This window comes from Dysidea avara, chromosome 4, assembly GCF_963678975.1.
Source record: "Dysidea avara chromosome 4, odDysAvar1.4, whole genome shotgun sequence".
Lineage (NCBI taxonomy): Eukaryota > Metazoa > Porifera > Demospongiae > Dictyoceratida > Dysideidae > Dysidea > Dysidea avara.
Window position 1 is genome coordinate 8913112 of NC_089275.1, and position 9558 is coordinate 8922669.

Consider the following 9558-nt stretch of genomic DNA (forward strand, 5'->3'; position numbering starts at 1 on the left):
GTGCTGAGAGTCGGTGAGAGAAGGTAGATCAACCGATGAGAGCTTATTAGAAACTGCCAGGAGCACTCCTCCATACCCATCAGGCCTGTCTTTGCGATAGATACTATAACCAAGTTCAGGTGGGATTATTTCACTATTCATGACATCTGGGGTTAACCACATTTCTGTTCCAGCAAGGATGTCTGGTTTCTCTTTATCAATCAAAGCTATTTTTTAGTTTGGATTGATTGAAAATTTATAAGTAGAATTTTTAAATGATTAGAAGTCTTATTACATGTTGCAGGTAGTCAATTAGAAGCTTGGTCAGGAGGTGGCATTTTTGTAGCAGTTGCAGATAATGTGTTCATAAGTTGCAATTGTTGGTTCTGAATTGTTGCATGAAGTTTATTAAGTACAAATAAGCTTTGATTTCGGATCTTTATGCATGGATGCCTGGCTATTCCCTTTTCTATCAAACATCTTCTTTCCTTTAGCAAAAGAGATTCTGCAACTCTTTCTTCAGCAGTAAGATCAGGCTTCACAAAAACTGGTTTGGAAAGCTTGCTCTTGCTGTTCAGGATGCTGAAGGCATCCGTGTATCTTAAGAACTTGACTAGGACAGGTCTGAGTCTGTTTGCCTCAGGATTATATTTTCCCAAACGATAACAGTCTTTGATTGAACTTTCATCAATTAGAGGGATTTCTAGTTTTGAAAAAGCTGATATAACACTTTTACCATCCATTTGCAGCCTGTCCTGTCTAGTAGTATTGGAACGGTTTTCTTCTAGGCCATGCACAACTACATTTAATTTTCTTTCAGGTGGGGCTGCTTGCTGGCTTTCTGGTTCACTGGACTTTGTAGGAACAGGTGGAGTAGTTTCATTGATTGGGGCTGGTAAAGGCTCTTGAGCTCCTTCTAATTTTGCTAGTTCATTAGATAGTGATCTCACGTGACACAGTTTACAACTATAGATTTATAGCTAGGTACACCAGAACAGCCAGCTTACCATCTTCAGCCATGAAAAAAAAAAAACAAGAAGCACTGATAGCTACTTACAACAGCCAGAGGAGAGAGTTCACAGCTTTGTATTATTGATGTGATCACGTGATCTTACGTGACACAGTTGTATGTGACAGGATCTACGAAAACCGTTCTTATCGCCGAATGGTTTTTGGGGTGGAAGAAGTGAAAGATGTTTTGTGGATGTGCGGGTGTTCAACCCTCTGGCTGCTTCTAATGCGTCCTCATCACTGGCCTCCTGTTATCGGAGGCACGAAAACATTAAGAAACGCGCGTATGCTCAGAGAATTCGTGAGGAGGAGCATGCCTCTTTTACCCCCCTGGTAATGTCTGCCTCTGGTGGTCTGGCTCATGAGGCTTCTGTTTTTTATCAACGCTTGGCTCATCAACTTTCAAATAAGTGGGGTGATGATTACTCTGTTGTCATGGGGTGGTTAAGGTGCTGTCTATCTTTTTCTCTCTTGCGGTCCTCCATACAATGCATCCGCGGAGCCCGCTCATCCATCGGTCACTATGTTAAGACTCCCCCAATTGTGGAGCTGATTCGGGCAGAGTCTCAGTTTGCCGTGGACTAAGAAAGTCCCGGTTTGTCCAGCACAGGCCATTTATTATTATTATTATTTATTATTAGCACTTTACAGTGACCAGCACTGAAGGTCTGACAGCAACATGTGATTTATGTGCTGGGGGTGGTAGGCAAGGGCAGTCCATCTGATCCAGATTCGTTCACATCACTTTTACAATCATATTACCACACTAGTACTAGCTTGTAATTAGTCGAACAATTGGTTTACTGTATGTTAAGTTAGAACTGTTTTTTTTTTTTGTTTTTTTTTCCTGAGCATACCAGCAGGGCTGACTGCTCAGTACAAATAAATAAATAAATAAATAATCAAGCCCGGGATAAAAAAATAATAAAATAAAAAAATAAATTCTTATCGCCCAAGACAGGAAGTTTGATTTTTTCTTACAAACACAAAGCTTAATGAATACACTATCAAGTTTCACTGCCACAGTCGACCACAGTAAAGTGGTCTGCTTTTTTAAAGCATAGTGGCGAGCCGTACGAGTGGTTTGGGATCTTGATGGAACCCTGGTCAACCAGGAGATAGCTGTGTGTGGTTGTACAGCTCCGTGGTGCTGGACAATGACCTGTGCTGTAAATTTCCTTTCATTTTAGCCAGTTCCAGACATGCCAACTCTCACGCATTAGGCGTGAGTCTCACTCTTTGGCTAGTAATCTCACACTCTCACGCCTAACCCTCTGTTTCTCACTCTATCAGCTTAATTCTCACGCATTTGTCACGCCTTATCTGCTCCATCATTAGCCCTGTGCTTATTTTTGTACTTTGAGCATGCAGCGACCTCTTTTTTTTTTTTGGTCTTCACTACCAAAAAATCCTGGAGCTGCACTGGAATCTGGTCCACATTGCTGGTAGTATTTGAGGTCTCACTCCTAAAATTGTTCAGAGGTTGGCATCTCTGCAGTTCTGAGGTCTGAATGGCCCATAACTTGGCCTAATTCATCCCAATATGTCATTACCAGAAATTTACATACATATCCAAGGCCGGAGGAGACGGTCCGGGCGAATTTTTTTTGGGCACACTTTGGACTTAGAAAATCTTCACGAAATATTTTTCCGGATAATGCTGTGTACGTATCCCGGATACTGACATGTTGAAGACTAGTTAGCAGGGCCAACAACGTCGTGTACTCCGCCAGGCTGGCAGCCGCTAGAAAAGAAGGGCGAAAAAATTGAGCCAGTTTAGAAGAACTCTTTTCTCCTGCCGTTTTTTTAGAAGGACTGTTCTTACCTTGTTTCTCTCACTGGCTGCCTTGCTGGCTGCCTCATCACTATGAACTGATTTGTCAGTGGCGTCTCGCATTACCTGGCAACACAGAGCTATTCACAGGTATTAGTGAAACTGATTATGTGAGTGTGAAGCAGCTTGTGTTTTATTCTTGTGACACCACTGCGGGCACGACTGTGGGTGTGTGTGTCTCGTTTTTGTGCTATGTAACTGTTTGTACTTCCTGCAAGGAAGAACAGCTTAAGCCAATTGCATTGAGTTTAAACAATAAATCAAATCTTTGCGTGCGTGTGCGCCACTATAGGTGTTATGAATTCTCTCATGGAAGAACGGCTCTGCCGAATGTTACCAGTTATAACAGAACAAGGGATGGTCACTACCTATGTATGGTCCTGTAAAACCATCTGTGACTGTGATCAAGACATTTGATCAACCTTGATTTCATCTCAGGAAAAGGGGACAAAGCTTAATTTACTGCTTTGCTAATACAAGCAACTTGATTGCCTCTTTTAAGTCAGTAGAAACTAACGTCACAGTGTTGATCTCTTGATTGATCGCTGTCGTGGATAGTTTTACAGGAGTATTATATGTGACTGGATCTATGTGACTGGATCTTATTGCCTAAGACGGGAAGTTTGATTTTTTCACACAAACACAAAGCTTAATGAATGCACTATCAAGTTTCACTGCCACAGTTGACTAGAGTAAAGTGGTCTGCTTTTGCTGGCTGCTTTTTTAGAGCACAGTGGCGAGCCGTACCAGTGGTTTGGGTTCTTGATGGAGCCCTGGCCAACCAGGTGATGGCTGTGTGTGGCTGTACAGCTCCGTGGTGTTGGACAATGACCTGTGCTGTAAATTTCCTTTCACTTTAGCCAGTTCTGAACCCTGAATGGCCTATAACTTGGCCTAATCCATCCTAGCACGTTTCTTTTCAATTTTTGAACACCATCTTGCCCGCCTTCCAGGGCCCCGCCTCCCACCCTTCTGGAGCTCGCCTGATACAGACAACCTCGGTTTAAAAACTATCTAAAATGGCGGGAAACTTAGCTGTTGACTACTTCTTCACTGGATGATCAGGAAGGTAAGAAATTGTTATGAAATGTGTGAAAATTTGGTATGCGTAGCTACCACCATTGGCCAGCTACAACACACTGAATATTTAAAACCGACGTTTCTCGATACTTTTAAATGGGCGATAAGACCGGTTTTCCCAGAGACAGTCACATATATGTGTGAACAAGCAGTTGTGCTTTAGATGGGTTTAATAAAGAGATGTTTTGGTCCTTGGACGCTATGATATTTGTTGTATTGGAGATAACTTTGATTCAACCAGTTCTACGACTATGCTGCTGTAATCTATGGGCCTCATTATTAGGGTGATATTAACAGAGTTGAATCACTTATAATATTTTACAGGGGAAAAAAAGAAAAAGAAAGAAAACTAAGAAGTTCAATATCAATTGAAAGTTCAATCTACAATCTCTGGATTTTCTTGGCTACCACTGCTAACAGTATTGCTAACTGACCGTTCCACATCATCATTATTGCTTTCATTTACCAGAAAATATTTTCAAACACTATCCAACAGCTCTGTCAAGCCCCTTAGTTGCGTAGTCTCGTTACAAGCTCGCTCAGCTCTGCATATGGGGCAGGTCTTTGACATCATGTCGGCACCAGAATACCATGTGTCTGCACACTGTTGACAGCCAAGCAGGTTTTTGCAGCACTTGGCCACTATCACCGGTGCCTTTATGGGTACAGAGTGGCAAATGCTACACTTGAGTGAGTCTTGAATAATTCTTCTCAGCCCCATAGGTAGTTCAGAGTTTCCGTTTAGCATGACCAGATCAGCCATCATTTCTCTTGTAGCAACTGTCTCGTCTAGGATCATTTGAATATTGCTGTTGAATCTGGTGTCAATTACTTTAGACTTTTGTGTCCTCCTATCCGTGGTGTGTTGTCATCAGGGCCACTCATTTCTCCGCCATCAGAAGAATCATGGTCAGCAAACCCAAATGATGGTCTTTTGTGACTGCGAGTAGCCTGCTTCAAGTTAGTATACGTCACGGCATAAAGTTTTTTTCTAGAACTCCTCCAGAAAGAAATACCTGTAAAATATAGGTGTGCTATGATGCATTGCTGGAACGAAGATAAACAATAAAACAACTATTATATAGATACAATTACATGGATCATATTAGCCAACCTTGTGTAGCAGAGGAATCTTCTATTTCTAAACCTTCGGTGGTGACAATGGTATACTCATCCCCCCACTGGTCTCGTACTGTTTGCTTAATGTTTACAACATTAGCTGTGGTCTCAGTTACCTCTACATACATTTGACCAATAGTTTCAAAATCAGGCTTCTTGTTTTTTCTGCTTAGGATCATTCTGGCTCTAAATATCTTGATACTAACTGTGACTTTCTTTGAGGCAACCACAGATCGAAATATAGGTGCTGGTGGGAGAGAGCTGCCTTGGGAAGATGTAGCGGACCCTGTTGCTGATGCGACAACCTGTTGACCTCAAGGAGTGATAGGAGAAAATCCAACCCTAGCATTCAACCCAGTGGCAGTTGGTCCCTCCACCACTAGTGTCGCGTATTCCGGTAGACTATGTAGGTCAAAGTCACCGTCAGGTTCAGGGAAGTAGACAGTACCATCACATTCGTCCCTTAACCACATATCTGTTAGGTTAACCTGTATAAATAAGTATAAAAGATCGTTTCAGATAGTAGCTATAGCTACACTGAATATTCAGTCGTCACTACAGTCAAGCCAACTAAGTAGCCGGCTAATAATAGCTAAATTATTAAAAGTCCAGCGCCCATGATAGGGCTAGCTAGCTAGTTTGCTGACCTGGAATAGCTTTCGAATGTTCTCCGTGTTAGTCTGTCTCACACTGAGTTCGACTCTTCTTCCGTTTCGCTCGAGCGTCACTCACCTGCCTGATCATGAACCACTGCTGCTAGCCATGATAACAGTGTATAGCTGAGGTAGTCTATGAGGACTATGATGCTGTAGCATTTCCAGACCTTTATATAGCAGCAACTTCTGGTGTGCCATGAGTGCATTGGATTGGCTACATGTTTCTCCATGGAAACCGATTGTTCTGCATACAAGTCTATGATTGGCTAGAATCTTTACAGAGATACAACCTAATTAGATTTTTGCCATAAACAAAGGACATTGTGCATTTGTTTGGACAGGGCAGTGACCATGGCCAATTTAAACCACCATGGTTGCATGTAGTACAACCCATGAGGTTCCATGCTTGCCAATGTCCACCATAGTGTGACCAACAATTAGATATTCCTGTTGACAGCATGACCACAAGCACACTTGGTCTTCAACTGATAATCATTCTTGGCCATCAGTTGCTTTAACTGAGCTGATTGACAGATAGCCAAGCTACCATTTATAAATCATGTTGTATTAGTTACAGACACAAGCACGTGTGGCTATATGTATGTACACATCTGTTAACTAGCTTGAATATCAAACATAGATCATACAAAAAAACAAAAAAAAAACAGGTTTATTTATTCTTGATAGTCATCTGAGTAAATTCTGATCATTACCTTTAATATCTTTCAGTCACTTTGGATGATGCATATGAGGTGTGAATGTAATGTCTCCAGTGATCGTTTGCGGTTACAGTTACTAGCTAGCTACAGTCTGGCACTACATGATTATGGTGGCTGAGAATAAAATAATGTCTTAAAGCTTACTGAAAATAAAGCATTTTACTGATAGACTATTATCTAGCATAAAGTTTAGTTTCTGGTTTATTAAAAAAAGTGCAGTAGTATAGAGCTAGCATCACAGAAAACAGCTCTTTTCAGTGGTTATTGTTACATTTATTTAACACAGTAGTTGCAAATGACTTATAATTACGACTAATGACATATAGCTAATATTAAATACCTTAACTAACTTCATTGTTGAATCTATCGCTATGATCAAAGCTACTGAAGGAGCTGAGACTAGCTGGTCACTACACAAAAACTAGAAGCGCGACGTCATATTCCAACTACCGAAGGCATGTCAGCCTTAGAAAAAATTGAAAGTTTTATCAAGTTCAGGGTGCAGATTATGAGAAAGACGCACAAACAAATTAGTGAAGAATTACAAGCAAACTTTCCCGGTGAAAGAGGGTTCAGTGTCCGGTCGATAGAAAGATTTTGCAGTGAAAAGGGGATTAAGAAGATGTCCCAGTTAAGCGACAGAGAAGTGGATATGATAGTCAGTGAAGCCATTGCACAGGTAGATAGCTAAACTTGATTGGTACTATAGTGACACATGTATAGCTAACTACGAACTAAGAAGTATAGCTACTGTAGGTACTTTGATTTCGAATAGCTATAGCTAAGAGTGTGATAGTGATTTCATTTAATTTTTATAAAAAAAATAATATGTATATATAAAAAAGCTAAGGCCATCATCATTATTATATTGCTTTTCCCCCGTCACCTAGTGCAACAAAAAATGATGTGGGCGGGAGGTGACTTTTGATTATATATATATAGCTCTGTTTACGCACATGGCTGCTCTATTAGAGTATCTAGATCTTGAAAGGCGCAAGGTTATGCAGTCTGTTCAACAAGAGTGGAGGGACCGACTCCAACCTTCATATTGGTATACTTATATGCTTTTACCTTAACAGCTAAGTCAATTTGTGCCTCCCTCCATACAAGTGATCAATAATCAAATAATTAAAATTTGGTGTGGCTACCTAAGGCAGTGACAGGAAACAAGGAATAAACTAATGATGGCCTAAGCTTAAACAACTCAAAGGCAAAACTAGCTAAGTTGCATATCAATTTTATTTGAGTGCGAATCGGCATGGTTGCACACCCCTCGTGTAAAAATATGTATACTGGTCAGCTCAACATGCATACAGGTATGTGATTTTTTATCGTAATCTCACGACCACATGTCATGACCGCATTAACCACATGCATAATTATACTGATCTATATTATAGATATAAATACAACTATTTATATTTATATGTATCATCTGTGTTAAGGTTGGACCAACTTATGGAAGAAAGACAATGGCAGGCTTGTTAGCAGCCAGGGTAGTCCACATCAGTCAGAATAGAGTTGCAAGTTCACTTAGCCATAACAACAGTGCCTATCATAATGCCCGTGCTACAGCCACTGCACGTCAAACAAACCCAATTCCATACTATGCTGAATATGCAGGCCACAAGCTCCATATTGACCAAAATGAAAAATTGGTCATGTATGGTGTTACTCATATAGCAGCGGTGGACGGTTACAGTGGGATGATTGTTGGATTCATTTCAATGCCAATAAAAAACAATGTGGACATATATGAGCACTTATATCAGTGAGCATATCATGCCATAATAGATCAATGTTACAAGTATTACACTTTTATTTTCATATTATAGACCAATCATTCAGCAGTATGGTTTGTGGGACCAGATCAGGGTAGACCAGGGGAAAGAGTAGATTTTAATGCCTTATGTTCAAGAATGCCTAGCTCACCTAAGACATAACACTGAACGAGCCCCGCATATGCAGAGCACGTCCAAACAGGTATAGTAGTGAAATAATTATGTAAAACATCAACAATTATGTAAAGTATTTAGAATCACTGCCTAGAACGTATCTGGGTAGAGATCAACAGTCGGGTTAATTACCCCATTAAGACATGTCTGATCACTCTAGAGGGAAATGGTGACATAAACAGGGATTGTCAACACACAAAATTTTGTGTGTCATGGTACACACTGCAGGTAGCAAACATTGGAACTACTATTGCAGTTCAAGCTTGGAATTACCATGTCATACCAGGTGAGGTCGAGTACATGGCTGTTTGCTTGTGTAGATAAATATACATCCTATAGGTTCCAAAAGACAAAGAGGAGTACCAATACATCTAATGCTTGAGAGCAACATGGCACAAATGATTGATCCCAATGCAATACCAGATGGGCAAAGTGCCTTGCAAAGATTTGAATCCATTGGGGGACACATAACAATATTTACCCCTTTTGGCGAGGATCCGTTGGCTACAAACCCCAGCTTGATTACTCAACGAGAGACTGAATTCTTCCGTCTCTATCAAGACCTGTCACCAGCCTTCCACAGTCTGGTAAATGGTGATTATTACCTCTTCAGGGAAGGTTTATTATGTTTAATAGACATTAGCAAAAGACTTGCTCATTCAATGTAATTCAACACAAATATAATTATTGTGCATACATGTAGCTAATGTTATGTTTTACAACCATCATTATTAACATTTAAATTATTGAATTGATCTTATGGGAATAAGTTAATATTAATACAAAGGTGCATGATCACACAAGGTAGAGGGGATGGAAAGTTGTGTGTAACATATAGTGTGTGTTCAATCAGTTAATTTAATTTTGATAACGGATGATTCCCATGTTTTTTTCAAGATCCATATAAATCAGACCTTTCCAAAAATTATTAACGGCAAATGACCCTCTTCTAATCAATGACAGGTGAAGCAAATTCAATAATAGGCTGGACTGTAGATTTATACATATATAGTCAAGTTACATTTAACATGAAGAGGACACTGGTAAAAGTTTTGTCACAGAAAGGCATTGACTTGTCTAGCTTTGTTACAAATAATATGGATATATTCATTCCATGCCAGCTTTTCATCAATAGGTACTCCTAGGTACTTACTGTGCGTTACCTGTTTAGTGGTGCAGTTGCCATTGTAATACTGGTAGCAAGT

General features: G+C 40.2%; 1 pseudogene; it reads left to right on the forward strand.

The window, feature by feature from the left end:
* The first annotated feature begins 3563 nt into the window (after positions 1–3563).
* Positions 3564–9074, forward strand: LOC136252929 (uncharacterized; annotated as a pseudogene).
* The last annotated feature ends 484 nt before the right edge of the window (positions 9075–9558 follow it).